Source organism: Anoplolepis gracilipes, chromosome 13 (assembly GCF_047496725.1).
Source record: "Anoplolepis gracilipes chromosome 13, ASM4749672v1, whole genome shotgun sequence".
Taxonomy (NCBI): domain Eukaryota; kingdom Metazoa; phylum Arthropoda; class Insecta; order Hymenoptera; family Formicidae; genus Anoplolepis; species Anoplolepis gracilipes.
In genome coordinates this window covers 2309387-2329758 of record NC_132982.1, presented here as the reverse complement: position 1 = coordinate 2329758, position 20372 = coordinate 2309387, and positions in this window count along the sequence as shown.

Sequence of the window (20372 nt, the reverse complement as noted above, 5' to 3'; positions counted from 1 at the left end):
GAATCGAATCTCTTTTATGCCGGACGGGACCTTGTGTGATCTTTCGCGTGGAGGGAGTGAGGGAGTTAAATAAGTTTACCGATCATTTAATTTTTAAATTAACATTTATTCAATTGATCCCTACCATTATACATATAACTTTATTGATATTATCAAATCCACCTTAAAATTATTTGTATAAGTGTGTGTGTGTTTGTGTGTGTGGATCGCGGGTGTTACATAAGTACGGAGGTCATCAACCAGAAAAGAAGGGAAACGTGCGAGTCTAAAGATTTTATTCTGGTTGGTATTTGTACAATAGTTTATAATAAGAAAAATAAATAATAAAGATTCACGAAAATGTAATATGTGTTACGGCGCGATTTCGCACACGGTCGTGTCGTCCGATCTATGGTCTCGGTTGGCTCGCGCGAATCGGCGGGTCGGCGCGATTTTAGACATACTTAGTAAAAGAACAGGGTTGAATAAAGGAGAAAGGAGACGATGAGAGAAAAAAAACAAAAGAGAAGGAAATTAAACTTACTATTTGGGCAGATTGGTTGCGTTTTAACTGCTGGTGTAATTGTGGCTCCAGTTGTGGTCTTACTTGGCGGGTGGTCTTGTTGAGCACTGACTCTAATAGGTTTTAAAACGTAAACGGAAATCCCGTAGTGTAGACGAATTGCTTGAGTCAGTGAACGACCGAAAAATCTGTGCCGAATGAATCTGATGTTGTGCTGTCGACTGATTTTAATTTTTGGAATGATCGTAATGCGCGAGTCTTCCCTTTTTATATTAAATCTTGAGGGCGTGTTAACAATTTGGGCGGGAGTATTTTTGAGATTTTGACGTGTAAAGGCTGTCGTTCGGTGAGATCCTTCTCCTCCTTATTTTTGATTGTTGCTGATTGGTGGGCTCTGTACGGCCTCTTAGGAAATTTGGAGATTCTTCATTTGGTTATCTCCTGGGATTATGCGGCTGTTTTTATCCATTATTTATTTAGGGGATCTCGCTTTCGGTCCTTTTCAGTCATTTCTTTGAACATCGATTTCAATGTTTAAAACATTTTTTTCGTTCCGCGGCCCTCTTATGACTGGTCGGGCAATTATTGCTTTATCTTTATAGAAGGTAAAGACGTGGAGCCGACAGTGTGTAGCGACGTTATTTGTTTCTTTCTTAAGATTATGCAGCTGTGTTTGTCGATTTATTCATTTAGAGGATCTCACTATCGATCCTTTCCGGCGTTTCCTTTGAACATCGATTTCAATGTTTTTTAAAATATTTTTCGTCGCGCGATCCCTTTTATGATTATTTGGGCGATTATTGCTTCATTTCGTGTGAGGAAAAACGTGGAGCCAACAGGACGTAACACCCCCGGCCTTAGACAAATGTTAGGGAGAGACCCAACATTTGCAGAAAAAGGGGAGAGATATGTTTTTCTCTTCTACGGATTTCGTTTAGGTTTGCTTATGTGTCTATGTTTTCGCATGCTGTTTATTTATAAAGAAAAAAGAGGAAAGAAAAAGGCAACCTCCAAAACCTCTTCCTATTTCTTTCGTCTTCCTTTTACACATTTTTTTTTTTTTTTTATGTTAAAATGCAAAACTATCTCCTCTTACGTTTTAAGAAAGAGAAAAGAAAAGCCAAAGGAGTGTTGTATTACGTTTCCTTGACCATCGTCGAAGGTTTAGATCTTTGTTTTCCCGGGTGACGTTTTATTGCTCTCAGCGAAGGAATAATAGTTAAGTATTTTTATGCTGTTTGTGGAATTAAATTATTAAGCAAGATTGTTTTGCATTTTTTTTTTATACGTGGATATTAAACTATCTTATAATGATATCATACATATGTTAACGTAATCATGCAATGTATATGTAATACTATAGAATAATGTTGTTATGTAATATTGTGGGTGTGAGGTGTATATATATATATATATATATATATATATATATATATATATATATATATATAACTATATATAAAAAATTTTTTCTTTTATTTTTATGTTAATCAATTGGGCAAATATATAAAGAAAGTGAGATTTTTATATATATATGTATATATTTTTTTTTATTATTATTATTATTATCATCACTATTGTATACATGTATATATATATTTTCTAATCCTTATTTTAATTGACGTAATAGCGATAAAGTAGTTAAATTTGTTGCAGGAGATCCACAATCGTAGCCTATTATTCCGTGTGTTTGATAAAATTTAATCATTAACATTGTTATTATTGCGACAATTTTCCTAATTCTGGAATCGATCTGAAAGTGCATATAATTAATTAACATTTGGTCTGATATGTGATATTCGCAACCGATTCGGATGTACAATTCGACTATTTTTCTTTATTCTAACTTTTACGTTGTTTTTATTTAAGATTTCTAAAACTTCGTGAGGTCCAGTATATTGATCCCCGAATTTACCTGGTTTCGGACCTTTTAACAAAAATACCTGGTCTCCCGGTTTAAATTTTTGTGGGTTGATTTTCTTATCATAATGGGTTTTTGATTTAATTTTTGCCTGTATGACGTTATCGCGCGCGTTTCTTTGAATCGTATGTAACTGTGTGGCTAGATTTATTAAGTATTCGTCGTAACTTGCTAATTTATCTTCTGATGCGAGAGATTCGTTTGATGGAATTCTCGCTATTTTACCGAAAACTAGTTCGTATGGAGTGTGTTTAGTTGCCTCGTGTACGCTGGTATTGTAATTAAACATCGCGAGACTGATCCATCTATCCCATTCTTTTTGTTCATTTGCATATTGTTTCAGATATTCTCCTAATGTGTGGTGTGATCGTTCCAGTGACCCGTTTGATTGAGGATGAAAGGCAGTTGTGCGAAATTTGCGAATTCTGAATAATTTGGCAATCTTCTTCATTAAATCACTAATAAAGTTCCGTCCTTGGTCTGTCAATACTGCCTTAGGTGCTCCGAGTATGCAGATAAATCTATCCACAAAAGCTTCTGCAATGGTTTCGGAAGTTTGATTTGGTAACGGTACTCCCATACAAAATTTTGTTAATTGGTCTTGTAACGTTAAAATATATTCGTTGCCTCTTTCGGTTTTCGGTAGTGGTCCTACAATATCCATCGCAACTTTATCGAAGGAAGATCCTGGCGTGTTGGTGATTATCATTGGTTGTTTAGTTTTAACTCGAACGAGTTTTTTTAATTGGCATTGTAAACATTGTTGAATGTATTGTTGAACGTCTAGTTTTAAATTTTCCCAGTAATAGTTATGCTTGATTCTGTTATATGTTTTTGTGACACCACGATGTCCTCCCGTAGGTAGGCAGTGCATTTCTCCGATAATAATAGGTCGTAAGTCTTTAGGAGGATATTTAATTAATCCGTTGCAAATAATTATTTTAGTCGGTGCATCGAAGAATGTTAACTGTAGTGATGATTTAATATTACTCCACGGTACATTATTGATCATTTCAGTCTTTGCAATACTAATTGTTCCTAAATTTAATTCTTCACTTATATCGCGCAAATTAGTTATAGTGGCGACAATTCGGTTTAGAGTTAGCGTTGGTCCTTCCTGTTGCGTTTCGCTAACGGGTAAGGCTATGTGGTAAAAACTTTTATGTTTTATGACCTTAGGTTCGTTTAAGGTAAGGGACCTTAGGTTTGGTAACTCGTTTCTCTCGAAGAGTTTTTGTGAACCAGAATCCAAAGGGTTCCCGTTAGTGTCGACGAAATATGCTACGTTGTCTTTTCGTAGGAATAATAATAGTTCGCGGAATTCTATGACATTAAGTCCGCGTAATTTTTGAAGGTGAGGTTTTATTTTCCGTAATTTTAGATTTTGGTTGATAATTTCCTCTTCGTCTTCTTCTTCGGTATCATTGTCTTTATCCGGCGGGTCATTTCTTTCTTCGGGTTCTTTCGTGTTGTTATTAGGAAGTTCTTTAATAATTTCGTTTTGTTTAAAATCTAATCTTGCTGTTTGACTTCTTGTTTGTATTTTATTTTGAGTAATCTGTGATTCGGGAATTTTATTTAATTTTTCGAGTGTGCAGGGTAATGTATCTGTATCGATTGTTTGGTCTGTTTCGTTTATTTCGTATTCTATTTTATCTATCTCATCGTCTGTTTCGTTGTCTGAGAAGCGTAAAGTAAAATCGTCATCTTCTTCTTCTTCGTTATCTGATTCATCTAACATTCTGGAAATTATTTCTGCGTCTCTTGGGTTATCTGGGTTTAAAATTTTATTTTTCATAATTTTACAGTCTGTTTCTTGAAAATCTACAGGATTTCGTGATAATACATCTGCATTTACGTTAGTTTTCCCAGCTTTATATACGACATCATAGTCGTATTCTAATAATTTTAATCTCCAGCGCAGTATTCGCATATTTGCATCTTGCGCGTTCTTAAACCACATTAATGGTTTATGATCTGTAACTAGAGTGACTCTCCTTCCGTATAAATAAGGTCGAAAATGTTTAACGCAGTAGACGATAGCTAATGCTTCCTTCTCGTAAGTGTCGTATTTTAATTCATTGTCTGTTAAAGTTCGTGAGGCATATGCTATGGGGCGATCTTTATTTATTTCTCCCTGCGATAATATGCCGCCCACAGCTATTCCAGAGGCGTCTGTAGTTAAAATAAACGGTTTAAAAAAGTTTGGATACTGTAATACCGGTTCCTCACATAATTTTTGTTTTAAAAATTGAAAAGATTCTTCTTGTCCAGGTGTCCATTTAAAGTAAGTATCGTTTTTCAATAATATTGTTAATGGTTTGGCAAATTGGGAAAAATTTGGTATAAATCGTCTATAATATCCTGCAAGTCTTAAGAATTGTTTAATGTTTTTCGGCGTCTTGGGTCTTGGAAATTGTTGTACTGCTTCTAATTTTTTCGGATCTGATTTTACTCTGTCCCTGCTAATTACGTGTCCTAGATACGTTACTTCTGTTTTCAAAAATTCGCATTTATCTGGTTGCAATTTTAGATTAGCCTTACGGAGTCGTTCTATTAAAGCGTTATATTTTCTTTCATGTTCTTCTAAAGAAGTAGCGTAGATAACGATATCGTCCATGTAGACGAATAATTCTTGTCCTTGTAACCCAGTTAATACTAAGTCCATTAGGCGTTGGAAAGTAGCAGGTGCGTTTTTTAGACCGAAAGGCATCCGGTCGAATTCATAGTGTCCATAAAGGGTTGTAAAAGCTGTTTTATGACAGTCTTCAGGATCCATTTTAATCTGGTGAAATCCGGATGCTAAATCGCATATCGAAAAATATCGCGCTCCTCCTAATTGATCTAATATATCGACAATATTTAGTAACGGATATGCATCCCCAATGGTTTTATCATTTAAGGCGCGGAAGTCTAGAACCATTCTCCATCGCTTATTTCCTTTTGAATCCTCCTTTTTTGGTACTATCTATATGGGAGTATTGTATGGAGACTGTGAATGTTTTACGATTCCTCCTTCAACGAGTTCCTCTACCTGTTTATTTATTTCTTCCTTATGCGTCTGAGGAAAACGGTATTGTCGAGTATTTATAGGTTGATTGTCTGTGGTTGGTATTTTATGTTGTATCACGTGCGTTGCAGTTAATTTTTCTCCCGGAATATAGAATCTATTTTGACTGTCCGTTATTAACTTTATTATACTGTCTCTCTCGATTCCGTTTAAATGTTCCAATCTTAATGATTGTATAATTTCGGTGAGTCGACCGTCCTTTTCTTCTTCGGTGATTGTTAAATATTTTTCACTCTTGATTGGTGAACTTTCTTTATGTTTTGATTTGCGCGTAGCTTTGGAATTTTTTATAATTTCTTGAGATTGATTTAATAAAAGGGAAGATGTTTATTTTTGAAGACGGTTTATTTTTGTATTTAATTTTTAAAGATTTTTTTTCATTTGAATTATTTTTTTGAGCTCTTTTAAAATGCTCTTCTTTGGTAACGTGAGAGGTTTCTGATTTAATTTTATTTGTTTCTGTAAGTAGTCCAAACTGCGTAAATTTAAAATCTGGGAAGAATAAAGGACTTCTCCCCTTATAGGTTTTTGTCGAATCACGTAGTGAGGTTTGGTAACTTCCCTCCTCGTAATCGACGGAGCTAGGATTTTCTGTCGAAGTTTGGAAATTTCCCTCCGAAATCCTAGAATTATCTCCCTTTTGGAAGGCTTGGTAACCTCTGGAGATTTTGGAATTAGTTAATTTTTTAGGAGAGGTTTGGTAACTTCCCCCTCCGAGAATGGTTGGACCTTCGAGATTTTTAGGAGAGATTTGGTAACTTTTCTCTCCGGAAAATTTTGAATTATTGATGTTTTTAATTTCCCTCTTAATTTTATTTTTATTATTATTTTCAATTTTTTCTTGATTAATTTTTTCTTCTTCGTCTTCATAATGAATTTCTTCGATGGTAGGATTTTGTTGATTTTGTTCGTTTTTTATTTCGTTATTTGTAAATTCTTCTTCCGTTGGATTAGTTAAAGTTTCCTCTGGTTCGTGATTGTTGAATAGATCGCTTAAAGATTTCAAGCGTAAGGTAGGAACTTGAACTTCCATTTCTTCATTCAGAGTGCTTATAATGTTTAAATATGCTTTTCCATCGATGTTTTCAACGATAGTATCTCCTAAATTAATTCCAGGTGCTATTTTTAATCTTGGTATATATCCGACTTTTACCTCTGGGTTTTCCACTCTTACATAAAATACTAATTCGGAACGGGGAGCCACTGTAATAGTTTCAGGTGACAAGAAAGATATGTTTATTCCGGAAACGTTTAAATGTTCTTGGGCGTAGTCGATTTTCGACGAGGTTTGTTCGAAAAAATCATTTCCGAGAATCTCAGATTGCGAGATCGGGAAATCGTTAGAAACGATATGGAAGGTAACCGGTCTTTCGAAGAGAATTAGCGTAATTTCGCCCAGAGTGTAAACAGGATAATTATTTATACCGTTTAATTTTAAGATGTTCGTACAGTTAATACTTATTCTTTCAGGTACGAAATTTTCTTTGATAACGTTTGGTCCGGATCCTGTGTCTAACATAAAAATTATCTTAATCGTGTCACTTATGGTTATTTGGACGGTAGGCACGCGACTCTGTTTGTCGAGATTTACGGTTACGGGTCTTATTTTTGTTTCGGTTTTACCTACTTGACTACTTGAGTTTTGTGTGGGCGCTTTTCTTGTTCGGGCCCCTGCTGCGCACCCGATGTCGAGGGGCCATTGTAGTTTCCCTGTGCCTTGTTTTTCTTTTGATTGTTAGTAAGGCGCACTTGGCAATTTTCTAGAAGGTGTCCTTGTTCCTTGCAGTATCGACAAAACAATGAGTTTCCGGTTCTTCCCTGTTGGTTCATGCTGGATCAGCAATTCTTTGCAACATGTCCGTAATTATTACAAATTTGACACGTGATCTTGGGCTGATTTTCATTTTGTTTCCTCCAACAGTTATTAGCTGAATGTCCAGGTTTTTCGCACCATTGACAAATTATTGAAATTCTGTTAGCTGTATTGTTCACGTTACCTTGTTGACAAATTTTTACATTGTGACCGGATTTTGAACATAATTGACATGTAATTAATTTTTCTTGTATTATATTGACCGACCGACGGACTTGAGGGTCGCGATACCGGCACTTGTCCGCGGTGTGTCCTCGTTTTTTGCAAATCTAGCAGATTAGAATGTCGATTCCTAAATCTGTGCGGTTGTTAGTGGTCTGAGATACCTGTAAATATTTTCTGCAGTCATTGGCCACGTGCCCTTGCTTATAACAGATTTGACAGATTTCTCTTGAGCTGGCGTTCTTTTGTCTTCCTGAGTGGTCCGTTCCACGTTTTTCCTCCCACGAAAATGAAGCAATAATCGCCCGACTAATCATAAAAGGGATCGCGCGACGAAAAATATTTTAAAACATTGAAATCGATGTTCAAAGGAAACGCCGGAAAGGATCGATAGTGAGATCCTCTAAATGAATAAATCAACAAACACAGCTGCATAATCCTAAGAAAGAAACAAATAATGCCGCTACGCACTGTCGGCTCCACGTCTTTACCTTCTATAAAGATAAAGCAATAATTGCTCGACCAGTCATAAGAGGGCCGCGGAACGAAAAAAATGTTTTAAACATTGAAATCGATGTTCAAAGAAATGACCGAAAAGAACCGAAAGCGAGATCCCCTAAATAAATAATGGATAAAAACAGCCACATAATCCCAGGATTACCCAGGAGATAACCAAATGAAGAATCTCCAAATTTCCTAAGAGGCCGTACAGAGCCCACCAATCAGCAACAATAAAAAATAAGGAGAAGGATCTCACCGAACGACAGCCTTTACACGTCAAAATCTCAAAAATACTCCCGCCCAAATTGTTAACACGCCCTCAAGATTTAATATAAAAAGGGAAGACTCGCGCATTACGATCATTCCAAAAATTAAAATCAGTCGATAGTACAGCATCAGATTCATTCGGCATAGATTTTTCGGTCGTTCGCTGACTCAAGCAATTCGTTTTACACTGCGGGAGTTCCGATTACGTCTTAAAACCTATTAGAGTCAGTGCTCAACAAAGACCACCCGCCGAGTAAGACCACAACTGGAGCCACAACTACACCAGCAGCTAAAACGCAACCAATCTGCCCAAATAGTAAGTTTAATTTCCTTCTCTTTTGTTTTTTTTCTCTCATCGTCTCCTTTCTCCTTTATTCAACCCTGTTCTTTTACTAAGTATGCCTAAAATCGCGCCGACCCGCCGATTCTCGCGAGCCAACCGAGACCATAGATCGGACGACACGACCGTGTGCAAAATCGCGCCGTAACACATATTACATTTCTGTAAATCTTTATTATTTTTTTTTTCTTATTATAAACTATTGTACAAATACCAACCAGAATAAAATCTTTAGACTCGCACTCGTTCCCCTTCTTTTCTGGTTGATGACCTCCGTACTTTTGTAACACCCGTGATCCACACACACAAATACACACACACTCATACAAATAATTTTAAGGCGGATTTGATAATATCAATAAAGTTATATGTATAATGGTAGGGATCAATTGAATAAATGTTAATTTAAAAATTAAATGATCGGTAAACTTATTTAACTCCCTCACTTCCTCCACGCGAAAGATCACACAAGGTCCTGTCCCGCGTAAAAGAGATTCGATTCTCTTACCAAAAAGGGACCACCGAGAGAGAGCGTTCGCATAACAGAGTAATAACGACACCCGTTTGTTTACCTGTTTGCTAACCTGCAGCTCGCTCGACCGAGTCACTCGTCGATAAGACTTTTGACATCGGAACAGTTCCTGTTACGCCCTTCCTCTGACCCATTCTTTCTACGGACCTGGACGTAACAATATATTACTCGAATGTTTTTAAAGAACTGGACTTACAAGAATTATTATTGCAAGGTGTAAACTTAAAAAGTTTAAATAAATATTTTTTAAATATTTTTTTTTAATATTTTTTAACACGATCGGACCAATATACAGGGTGTCCCACTTGGAAGTGGCCACGCCCTTTTATCTTTTAAATTAAAAGAGATAGACCATAACAAATATATGAAATTAAATGGCTTGAACCAAACTTTATTGTGAGTATAGTGATTGATTACAAAATTTATCTGTATTGAAGAACGGAGAGGTATGCATAATTTTTTTATGATAATGTAGATATTTTGATATAATAAAAGTTGTAACACTGTTTGAAACGAATACAACGATGTATAATTTAATGTAAATATTTTACATATTATACGAGGTTTTCCGGTTTGAAATATCGCGGGCGACGTCTACCATTTCATTTTCGGCCCTGCGATATAGCCAACTTTTGACTCGTGCATTAGAAGTTGACGTAAAAAAATGACAACATGACATACGTCAATTTCTAATGAACGAGTCAAAAGTTGAAGCAATATTTCAAATCGGAAAGCCTCGTATAATATGTAAAATATTTACATTTTCTACAATTTGAAATCTGTTAAAGCTCTCGGTCTATGATGATACTCAGAAGGCACTATATTTCGTAAATTAACTAATGCTTCTGATACCATTTGTTTCATACACAGAAAAAATTGTATTCTACATTATAGAATAGTCCATTAAACTGCGTGTATTTCCTACTAAAATAAGCGCCAAGTATATATTATAAATGTTAAAGAATTTCCCTCTAATAAATAGTATAATGAAATATTCTAATGAAATATTTTAATAATAATAATATACCCTCTAAACAGGTTAAAAGAGAGTTTAAAGATTGAAATACAATGAATAAAATAAGGACTTAAATATACAAATTAGAAATAAAGACTTAAATAGGATAAAAATAAGGACATTCCTTATCTTTATTCTACTTAAGTCTTTACTTCTAATTCCTGTGTAATTCCTTATTCCTTTTATTGTATTTAAACCAGATCAGGAAAAAATATAAAATGTAGACAATTGTAAAGTAGACAAATGGAATACGAATAATCTATTTTATATATTAATATATTTTATATAACCCGCTACAAAATATTTATCAAATAATATAAAACTATAGATAAATGCTGCTTAAAGAAAAAGTACATAAAATACTTATATAAATAATTATATAATGTATACTTATAATATATGCCTAAAAGTAACGTAACTGTTCCCATCAGACCCTATATAAATAGTGGAAGGATAAAAAGATATAAGATCTCTGTACTCAATTAGGAACCACTCTGGAGTGGTCCTAATTTCATAGGAGTGCAAGTGTTCGTTAAAACTAACGGTCCATAATCCTCACAAAAGAAAAAAGGGACGTTCTTGTGCATTTTGTGGTCTCACTATCCAACACAACTTTCCAAAAATAGACAAGTCTTCCCCGTAATTAATAACAAGGACCATATTAGATCTGTAACAGATACCACAAATGACTGCTTCTTTGACTGCAAGAGATTATTCTAATCTATCAGGTAAAATATTTTGAAATATTTCAAAGTTTTCACAATTTGCTAATCTGCGCTCCTTTGGATAGTACTTAACGTCATTTGAGAAGCCTCGCTTATTCAGGATCCTTACACAACATGCAAGTGCGTATCTTCTTGTAATTGAAAGAGGTAGATTTTTACGGCAACTCATATTGTCTGCTACTCTCTTTATGACAGGGCGATGTTTCCCTTCTAACCTCATTGACCAGATATTTATCATTGGTCCTATCAAATTCATAATACGGGGATAGTGCACCATGAAATGATGTTTAGATTTTAAGATCTTATTAAAAAATCTACAATACATCTCATGATGTTCGGAAATTAAAAGTTGAAAGATATATTCAGTTAACTGTTGTCTAACATATGGAGCTGTTATAATGTCTAATATTTCAGCAAGAACTACAGTTTCCAATATTAATATTAGTTATTCTACAATAATAAGTAAAAGTAAAAAATGGAATAGAAATGAGGAAATAAAAATATTTTATTCGCTCGCGCCCTTATTCCAGCTCTTTTAAACCAAAAATACTCTTGAGTCCGCTGATCCTAATTCTACTTACTTGATATACTGTACCAGGTCTAACGGTCTGCAAAGGACGTAATACGGCCTTGTGCCAATTAGGGCGTGGCACGTGAATTTTGATGAAAATGAACCGCCGAAGTGTCCTAATAATCACGACAAAGGCTATCATATAAACCCTATTTGGCACCCACACCACTAGAGGGCATAACGGAATACTTCCCCGTAGATAAAAAACCTTTTGCAAGATATATAAAGACCCCACCTAAGAGAACTCAGGATCGGAGCTCTCAGCTCTGAAGATGCAAACTGCAACGTTGGCGAAATGTCGGCATTACCCTGCTCAAACGCGGCATCCATCCGGAAGTTCTCTGTTTTAACGATTCTAATGGCTGCGAAAGCCTCAAGACTAAAACTATTACATTTTTGCCTTATTAATTTAAAGCTTCTATTGCTTCACTGCAAACATATATTAAGCTTGCTTCTGAAATTATAATTTAAAATTATTTTTTATATTTTTAAATTATAATTTAAAAATATAAAAAACGTAGTAGATCTGAAATTTCAGAATGTATAAATGCTCACTGAGTATGTATTAGCTAAAGTTCAAAGCATTCTTAAAGCAAATGTTTCAAATTTGTTAATCATATCCATAGATATCGGAAGATATATAATAATACTTATTCTTTAAGAACATAAATATACTGCAAAATTAAAAAATATATTAGTTATAATTATATATGTTAGATAAAGCTCGTTAAATTTATAATAAATCTTACGGACAACTTCATTAAAGTAAATAATATAGATCAAACGCTTTTTACCATAGACATTTGTATATGTCTATTCTTTTTACATACCCTTAAACAATACAATTTTATTAAATAAATGACGTTTGCTTTTAGATTTATCTATAGAATTTAATGTTATATAATGTAATCTGATTTTGATATAGTTTTAAGCAATGGCTCGAATTAAATGTACAATATGATTTTCTAAAGGAGACTGATCAAATGTATCGCTCTCGTAATGAATGAAATAAATTATAGTATCAAGGAACGATTTCAACACATCATTAGTAATATATGTTTCATAAAATTTTTTAGTTATAAATCCATTTGTGCTTACATGAATTGCATGTCTTATTATTCTTTCGCATTTATTACAAATTGTAATAACGTCTTTTGATGGTTGTATTAATGCTCCTTGTCTAATATTTTTTACAGAAATCAAATTATTATTATTAGTGACCCTTTTATCATGGTATTATTTATTATTAAAAAAAGGACATTTTAACGTAAAATATAATAAATTCGATGACTGTTTTTATTAAACATATATAGCTGTGTAATACTAGCAATCAGAGATATTAGAATATGAGCTCCTGCCCACTGGACGCGGAAATACTTGCCGCGCGGCAAAAAATAACGCGACAGCCAATAAATTCATCAGTTATAATAAATTAATTGACTACCGCGTTCTCTTGTCGTGCGGCCAGCATTTCCGCGTCCGGTGGACAGGAGTTCTATTTCGTATTAAACGCCATTACGCACGCGCATCATTCCATCCAATAGAAAGTGCTCACAATTTGCCTCGTCGCCCCTCCCTCAGTGGCTTCACCCCCCTTGTCTAAATACTGGGTTCACGCTCTATCTCTATCTTTTGATATCTATTAGTGCTACACGAAGATAGTTCTGCACGCGCACCATGTCGGGGCAGCACCAGAATAGAGTCAGTGCAAAGAGTAAAAAGAAACAGGAGGGAATGTATCGGTGGTGGGGGCTAGCCAAATCGCTGACGGAAGCCGCCATCTTGAGTGTCTACTTTTTTTATGCTTATTAGCATCGTCTGCTGCTGTTGTCAGAGAGACAGGCATGCGCGTATTATTTTGCACAATTATTAATTCTAAAAAAAAATAGTGAAATAAAATTATGGTGCTTTGTCAGGCCTGTGGCATAACAACAGCGCGAAATTATGGGATAACATTTCATCGGTTAATAATTGTTATTAATATAATAACAAGAATTTAATGTTTTATTTAGATATACTATTTAAAGGACAGTAAACAATGTGTTAAAGTTTCAATATTTTTAATATATATTATTTTATTTGTTGCATATTAAAATTATATGTATATTTCAATTTAATCTTATTGAATTGATTTTATTAAAAATATTAAGTATATTCCATATTTATATTTAAAACTTTGTTCTTCCAGCATTTCTGAAAAGCCATTCAATTGTGGCGCACAAAAGCAGCCATTTTGAGTGTTCACTTTTATGCTGGTATATATAGGCATTTCCGTCCGTTTAGCTCGAGCCATATGCTCCCTCGTGTTTCTTTTTACTCTTTGAGTCAGTGCATGTGTACCGAATTCGCTATATGTTTAATTCATGTTGATTGCCTCCTACTGGTGGTATTGAGAATTGTAATTTAAGTTATGCTCAATGCTAAATTCCCTCCAAAATGCGTTTCATGCGTTTACATAGTCATTTGTATCATTTGGTACGCGTATCAATTTAGTACGATACTCTTACTTGATACGCTCGTATCAAATTGATTCGGCAGCGTTTACATCGTGCGTACTAAATATTTAGAATGAATTTGATACAAATATAGTACCTGATACGCGTATCAAATGCACGATGTAAACTAGGTCTATATCTCTATGATTTATACTCTTAGACCATATAGAAATGGACCGCGCGTTAGTGGTGGGAACTGCTGGCGAGTTGATAAACAAGGACAGCAATATGAGTGCTATATATAATAAAATATACCTCATTTGCGCTAACTTGTGTCGTAACAATAGCACAGACTTCTATACAGGGTGTCCCGAAAATACCGGTAAATATTTTAATGGCAGGTTCTTTAAAACATTTTAGGACAAAAAGTTTAATACAAAAATGTCGAGGCTACAATAGTTTTCAAACTGGAAGCAATTATATTTCACGAATGATAGGGCTGAGATTTCACGCTCTCAGGTGCGGCAAAATAACAAGTGATAAAAGTGCTCTTATAAATAGCGCTCTTTTCACGATATTATGAATATTATGTTAGCACTTGTTATTTTGCCGTACCTGAGACCGTGAAATCTCAGTCCTATCATTCGTGAAATATAATTACTTCCAGTTTAAAAACTATTGTAGCCTCGATATTTTTGTATTAAGCTTTTCGTCTTAAAATGTTCTAAAGAACCTGCCATTAAAATATTTACCGGCATTTTCGGGACACCCTGTATATAACTAGACCACTAACTTCCTTATATACTAGACCTAAAAAATGACCCCGAAAAATATGTACAACATTGGTAGGATAAAGAAAAGGAGGGGATAGATATGTAATATGGCTGCTATAGGAAACTCGTTTCTGAGTGACATTGCTTTAAATTCAACCAATCAGCGTGACTGTCATACTACCAATGATGACGCATATACATAAGTTTTGTACATACTTTTCGGGGTTATGTATTTTGCCGGAGTTAGCAGTCTAGTTATATATAGAAGTCTGTGGTTAGCACAGTTTAACCCATAGACTTACTTGAATAGACTGCTCATGAAGGTAGTGGGGATATTCATCACTGAAAAAAGGACAGTTGTCGTTAATATGAGTTTCTATCTCTTTCTAACGCAGAGTAGTGGGAGAAGTATAGCGACCAATAACCGGTATCAGAGCGTGTTGTGATAGTATGCGTGTTGTTGATGTGAGTGCGTTTCATGCAGCGCGCATGCTTTGCTACGTAAGTCACGCCCACTAGAAAGAGATAGAGACTCATATTAACGACAATTATTCTTTTCTCAGTGATGGATACCCCCACTACCGTTTTTCCACCTCATAAGCAGTCTATTCTAGTAAGTCTATATGGTTTAACCAGTTACGACCACAGACTTCTATATAATACTAGACTGCCTAACTCCTTATGTATAAGGCAGTTCTAATTTTATGTACAAACAAGTATGTATGACATCCCTTTCTGCGCATGCGCTGTGAAGGCGCGTGTTACACGCATGTATACACATACTAAGTATGATAAACAAGCTTATATAAAAGATATAAAATAACTGCACATTTGTATCCCGTAATTTAATATTTATATTTCTTACTTTTTTTACTAACACATGTGTTCTGACGAGAATTAGAGACCGAAAACAGGTTAGAAGTACATGTACTGATCATAAATGGCGTCGACACATGTCAGCGCATGCGCAGAAAGGATCACCTTAGCGCTAATAGTATCTCCCCGAACGCGCTCTTAGTACATAAAATTCGAGGACACTTTATATAAGCAAAATCTAGGGAGTTAGCAGTCTAGTATTATATAGAAGTCTGTGGTTACGGTATTATATAGAAGTCTGTGGTTACGACAGTAGACGAAAATCAGGGTCCTGAGTTGCAGTGCGCATGCGCGAAAAATCCAACTAACAATATGGCAGCGTTGTTGGTTTATGTCAGAGTGAATGGAGAACAGGTTAGGCCTATTCATATAAAATAAAAATGGGCGGATATATTTGTGCAGTAACAAATTGTAAAAATGTTACGGATACAAAAGGAATTAGTTTTTTTGATTTCCGAAAGATCTTAAAAAGTAAAATTTTAATTTTAATTTTTAATTTTAATTTATTGTTAATTTATTATTTTATTGTTATTTTATAATTTTATTATTATTTATTTTTAGTTTAAATTATTTTATTATTTTTAATTTTCATTATTTTTTGGTTCTTTTCAGTTTTCTGCTGAATACAAAACATCAGGATGTGAACATAATTATTTGTGCCTTAACATTTCAACTATTTGTAACTTTTTTGATAACAAATTAAAAAATAAAAAAAAAATTTGGAAATTATTTATACTTTTTTATTTATGTGTATTTTGTTCATACTTTTAAGAACAAAATTAATTATCTTATAATTATATATTCTTTTATAAAATGCATATATAAATCTTATTCATTTGCGTTATCCTATACGTAAAATATATATAATTTACTTTTTAGTATGTTTTTTTTTATTATCTTACTTATAATATATTTTATATATAAGAAAGTATTTATAAATAAATCTTCAAAATATTATTTTTTTTAATTTTTAGTATGTTTTAATTTTTAAAGAAAAATACTTTATTTTTAATATTTTTAATTTCACATTTATACTTGGCGCATTTTCCAACCAAGAATATGGCGATAGGTCATGTGATTCATAAACCACAACATCAAAGGTGCCGACGCTACTGTCTTAACTGGTTAAACTGTGATTATGCGTTATGTAAAAGTATGTGTGGCGGCCTTAAGGAAGAGGGGGACTGAGCATAAACTCTAGCGGTGGTGCATGTCCGCGACGAGAAATAAGAAATATTTATATATAATTTTATGTATCACATATTTATATATAATTTTATATTATTTTTTATATATAACTAGAATAAAATGTTGCGTATTAAATAAAATTATTAATATAATTTTTACCTATGTATACTAATATTAATGTTTTGTTCCAATTTTTCTGAAATTCACTTTTTCGTGAATTTGTGATGGAACATCCTACACATTTAAGAGTCGGCAGGCGACACGGTGGAGACCTCATGCGGAGACTTCAGAACTACAAATTCTTTTCGACAATATTTCGGCTATAAATTAAGAAAGAATCATATTTAACAATAATATTCTTATTTAGGAGGATTGCTCGCAACCCGCTAAAGAGCGATTTTTTTAAAAAAAGGCTTAAAATAAAATTTCATAAAGTTGACATGAATAAGGTATACTGATCGTGAATGAAGTATATAGACCAGGTGCACCGATTGTAATTATAAATTTTTTAAAAGTCAAAATGCAAAATCCGGCTCTTTAGCGGGGTAATAAACTTTGCAAGAAATGTAGCAAAAAAAGTTTTATAAAGAAATATAACTTCTTCGAGGCAAAATATTACCGAATAGATTATTGTACCTAAAGTGCAAGTGCAGCTAATTGTAAGAAATTGAGTTGGCAGCACCGCTTGCTAAGGAGAGACAATGAAAGACAATAATGTCGTCTTCGTCTCTCTTGAAATGCAATGATGTTGTACTATACAGACATACACCAATACATTAAATAAGAATTCATTTTTCAATGTTGGTGACGTGACGCTGGAATTTTCTGGTCGGTCCTGCCGACCCTAAACGAGCACTATAATCCACCGACGAAACCCGCACGCGCAAGATCGAGAGCCAATCGGGGACGTCCGCGACGGCATCTCCCACCCGAGGTGAGGAGACTCGATATCACTCTGCCGCTTCGATCCGAGATCGATAGATCAGAGAGAGTTTTTTTTGTCAGTGAAATATCGATACGACTAAATTCAGTTTTTTATAAATCTCTTTATATATCAAGAGGCCAAGTCCACTGACAGCACCCGAAAATATGAACAAAATTAGTATATATTATATACATACAATAAATTTAAAAAATTTTTAAATTTTTAAAAATCGAAGCTACCCAAGACCTTTTCTTCTTATATTTATTTCTTTTTTTTTCATAAACACATCGCAGCAACTGCAGCAGCTATACGCCGTCTTCTAATTTCAGCTATAACCGCTACTGATGTTTATATTTTACGTACTCGACGTATTGATTATATTCTAACTCCATTTTTGTGAAATTGTGCCTTTAGCCTTACTAGAGGGACTCTACTAAAAATTAACTTCACACTCCATCTAGATATTCTTACGTCTATGCTCTCAACTCTCAATTCTCAATCAGTGAACTATATAGCTCTCTTTCCCACATTGATACAGTATATTGCGGTATTGATGAATCCATTTTAGGAAATCTTTCCGTTTCTACCTAGTATGCTCATAAAACGACCGAGATCAAACTTCGTGCAAACGCTTAAGAGCAGCACCAAGATAATCCTTATATTAGAGGGTGTATTTTTATTCGGATCATACGTAGTTTGGCGTCGTATGAACACTTCGCAAGGTGAATTGCTCGTTTTACTCCACAAGATTTACAATTTCTAGGTTATTTTGTTTTGCGATATATTACAAATTATAATAATTATATATAATATGTAGGTTTAATTGTAGTATTTATAAAAAATATGTATATATACAATATATGTATATAAATATAATACCAAATCATAAGATTTTTCTTCCACATGAAGTTGCACATTGATGTAGCAATTAAATCTGTGTAAATGATGCTGTGAGAGATAATTTTCTTAGTTTTAATGAGTCATTGCTCTAATATCATAATTAAATTAGTATGTTAATTTCTCTAAACTCTGCAATACACAGATTTCAGATATTATATGCATCAACAGTTCCCAAGTATATTAGAAACCTATTACATCATTGGAGAAAAATTATCTGGCAGCAATCAATTGAGAAAATTTGATTGTGCAACTTGGACACAAAAATGCAATGAACATTAAACCTTCATGGCGTTCCTGAAATTTGTAGCATCGATAGTTCTTGGCGGAGGTATAGGATACATTCTGCTTTGTATTGCTTCACCCAATGAACAAGAAATTGTGAAGGTAATTAAAAAATTTATATAATTACATAATTGCTGAGATCATATAATTATCAAAACAATAATAATTAATAGCTATTTCTTTATTATTTTTATATAAGAAAGTATAAATACTTTTTGTTGTATAATTACTATATTAAGAAAAATTTCTAAAATTTTTTAAAATTTGTATAACACTTGAAAAAACATACACATATGTTGTATATTTTAATTACACCGCTATGTAAATTTTGTACATTTTATTCTGGGAATCAGTAAAATTTTCATTATAAGCATATAATGTCAAAATTTAATAATATTATTAAATAAGGCTATAGCCTTAATAATAATGCATTTATCTCACTAATAACATCACTTGTGACATTATTTACATTATTTAAAATTATTAATTGTTACATTATTTAAAATTTTTTATTTGATGGTATTTATTTTATTATAATTATTTTTTTAATTTTGGTAACGTCAGTCACCAGTGATCACTATGACAGTTAATATATTAAAAGTAAAGTAACAATAGATTTTTTTTTAACTGAAAATTTTCAAGTCAATATAAACTTTAAAACTGCAATGTTTGATATATAATGTATGATATACACAATACATCATTCTTATAAATGATAAAATACACTTGTTTGTAGTAAAATTTCGATCTTTATTGAAATCTTTTTCAGCTAAAAGTATAAATAAATAATGTTATTTTGGGATTGTCAATATAATTATGTGATCATACATTGTTGCAAAATTATTTCAGTCAACAAACTTTTCAATGATAAGACATTAACCCATCCATAGCTAATAAGAAATGTTTTATTATTCTCTTAGGTTAACATCTGAAAATATAAAAACATTCAGAAATTAGAATCTGATAAAATATTTCAATGTCTTAATTAATTTAAACAATTTTCTTAAAATATATAAAAGTTCATTCATCACTTATAAAGTTGTTATATACAAGATCAAAGATATCATATCATTGTTAATTAATGTTTTATCTACCTATACATAACACATTACAATTATTATAAATGATTTATTTCAAAGATGGTTCACATAAAGTAGTAAAAAAAAAGTTTTGAAATTAGCTAAAGATAGTTTAACTGATTAATAAAGTAATTTTTATTCTTGCAACAATATATAATTTCATAATTTTATTGACAGATTCTTAAAGTGTAAATACTTTAATTATTTAATTTTATTATTATAATGTAAAAAAAGCTTGTAGTAATTGCATTCAATTATTAACTGATCTTTGATTGACAAGAATCTGAATAAAGGTAGAAAGTTTAATTTTATAATTTCATAATTGAAAGAATTTTTTTATCAAGAATAGTGCACTGTGAGTATTACATCAATATTTAAAGACTTGTTACTGTTTTTTAAAAAGTCTTATATTTTAATTAACAAAATAAGAAAATT